The sequence below is a fragment of the Malus sylvestris genome, chromosome 2, assembly GCF_916048215.2.
Source record: "Malus sylvestris chromosome 2, drMalSylv7.2, whole genome shotgun sequence".
Taxonomy (NCBI): Eukaryota; Viridiplantae; Streptophyta; class Magnoliopsida; order Rosales; family Rosaceae; genus Malus; species Malus sylvestris.
In genome coordinates, this window is record NC_062261.1 from 37340933 (window position 1) to 37343943 (window position 3011).

The 3011-nt window shown below is 33.2% G+C and overlaps 1 long non-coding RNA gene across 1 annotated transcript; it reads left to right on the forward strand.

Annotated features, from left to right (window-relative positions):
• The first annotated feature begins 2027 nt into the window (after nt 1-2027).
• On the forward strand, nt 2028-2581 carry LOC126605367 (uncharacterized). Its single transcript, XR_007616926.1, has 2 exons — nt 2028-2295; nt 2328-2581. It is a non-coding gene; the product is annotated as an uncharacterized LOC126605367 (long non-coding RNA).
• Nucleotides 2582-3011: the final 430 nt, after the last annotated feature.

Genomic DNA, 3011 nt, shown 5'->3' on the forward strand with positions numbered 1-3011 from the left:
AAGGAAGTAATGCAAGTAGAGCACATTACTTTTATTTATTTTTCAATGACAAACGTGAGATTATTTCATGGTATAAACATCATAATTAAAAAGAATTATTTATACTGTTTATTATCATTTAAAAATGATCTCTAGAAAAACTCATTAAATTTATAAACCGTTTAGTCATCCATACATATATTGAATAAATTGATGGGTTATGGTAAAAGTAACGCAGGATGAACTTTCAATTTGTTTGATTCATATATTTCAAACCAAATGAATTTTTTCATAATGTTTAAATGATGATAAAGCGAATGAACATTTCTGATTTTGACAATTGTCCAGTCAGATGATGCTACGGACATTGCCATTCAAGCAATATCCATCTGTATAGGCATCTTATTTGACCTCGATTCTCCCATATTTGTACACTTCCTTCCTTGGTTGTTTGTGATGATACGCGTGCACAACCTTGGCCTTGTAGAGGTAAACCGTACCCAAGTGTAGCATTACGTATTAGCATCGTGATTTTTGGTAAGCATTTCATGTTTTAGTGTAATTTTAATTCTTCATGGTTGGAGATAATATGAGAGAAACGAAAAATAACGATGCTGTTAAAAGAGAAAAATGGCAAACACATACTATTTTTGTCTCTTATACAATTCTGTTTAATTTGGTCCATTGTTTTTACTTGATTTTTTTTCAATCGATGAGCATAAATAAAGAGGGGTGCGTGCCTGAGAGACTGAAATGGTGTTTGAACGGGTCTTTGGTGTCTATCAATTTGTTAAGTGCATTGGTTTGCAACTGCAAGCCTCTCTTGATAAATTTACAATTGCATCATCAGAAGGCCAGGAATGTATGCGCGTGTTTGAAATTTCAAAGACACATCATTACCTTTGAACCACATGTGGTCCTATCAGAACCCAGAAAATGACATCACCTTACCTGCTGAGACTCTGAGAGTGACTTCCGAAATTGACAGGTAATTTTCTTGGACAAGGATTGTCTGCCCTCTATTATTTCCGGTTCTTTTTCCGTACCCTTCTGTTTTGTGTAATTAAGATTAAACCACATCAATATTTTATATTATTTTTTTTATAAATATAATAAGATAAAAATAAATAGTAATATAAAATGTTAACGTAGCTTAACCGTGATTACACAAACAAAAGAGCACATGAAAGACACCAGAAGTGGATGCCAGACAATCCTGGTCCAATTTTCTTTTAATTGACTGTCTTCTTACAAGTCCATAAAACAACTCAACCTGAATTCAAATTAAAAGCCAAACGATCAATTGACCAGACAGAGAGAGAGAGAGAGAGAGAGAGAGAGAACCAACGCTTAGTCTAGCTTTACCATGTTTAGCAGATAATGGTTAGGTAGGTCCTACTAATTCTTTTTAGTAGGTGTCAGCGGAAAATTTGCACATTGCTTCTGTAAATATATATATTTTTAATAAAAAATAGATCATATCAGACAGATGCCTACCTTACGTTACTTGTAAACTTAATCGACATTGAAATTTCAACGTACTTTCTTCCCATGTTTAATCGCCAGTCAAAGCGTGAGGTGGTGATTTCAGTGAAGGGGACAAAGCCATCTTCCTTGCCCTGCAAGTTAATCTACAGATATTTTCCCATTTCCATCTATAAATGAATCAAGGACATAACCACAACGTACTTAACAATTATTGAACAACTCTCATTATCTATATATACATCTCTCAGTTTCCTCAGCTAATTGAAGACTAAAGCAAGAAACCACAAACAGTTACGTCACCTTGCTCTTTCTAAGAGTTATATTGATCGAAAAAAAAGAAATACAAGAGGTCCGAAGCGAAGATACAATGGCGGTTTTCTCAACTTTTCTCAATTGCTTCATGCCATCGTCACAGGTCTCCGATGCAGCGGCAGCTGGCTCTGCAAGTGCAAAAGTGCCTTCTTCAAAGGATTCCAAGAAAAGCAAGTCAAAATCATCGTCATCGGGAGCTCCTATATTAGTCTCTTACTTCTCCCAAAATTCGTATCCGTCGCGCTTGTAAATCTCATGCAAAGTAATATGAAAGTTTTGGCGCATATGGATTAATTTCGAGATCCATAATATTTCTCATTCAGTACGTTCGATCTTTCTCTTAAGCAAGTGAAAAAGTACAGAATTATAATAATTACTTTTTTATATTTGTTAAAGGAGAAGACTATTTCTCTTTAGTTATAGTATACGATTCATTGTAATCATGATTTATTAATACAAAATCAGAGTTTTTCAGTTTACTTTTCTCACAATTGAACTTTCCTAACAACCAAACAGGTTAGGGTTTGTTTGCCAAAAAAAAAAAACAGGTTAGGGTTTTCATATTTGCCTCTACAAAAGGTACTTTTACATTTAAAGGCGTCCTTTTTGAGTATTGCCCCTCGAATTTAGGTTATTGATTTACTTTGGAATTTTCAAAAGAACTATTTATTCTTCAAAGATTACGTTGTGGTAAAGCAAATTTTTTTATATATGTATCTGAAAGATATACAATCAACATAATATATCAATGCATGTATTATAATAAAGATGGACAACGTAGTTGATATGTTTTATTTTTAAAGTATATTAATAAAAAATTAAATTCATGTATTATAATTTAAGTAAAATAATAATATTAAGTAACAAGTATATAAAAAAACTGCTTATGGAAAAGAAGAAAATCATGAGGATGGTAGGAACCACACCATTTGAAACTATTCACAAAATGACAAGGACGAATAGACCCATATATATGACTTTATTAAACGGTCCCTGTCTTCTTGCTCCCCAAGTCGAAGCTATTGATACTTGCTGGTTCCTAATATTTTAACTTTCTCGATCTCGTGTAACCAAGTGGCACTTAAATATTAACAGACTAACAGTTGAACGGAGCTGAAAGTGTTGCATTTGATTATCAACTTTTTGTGTCATCAATTGTTGGAAGTGCACCATTTCAATCCCTTGCCCGCAACTATTTATCTCACATTTCAATATTGCCTTTAATTGGAATG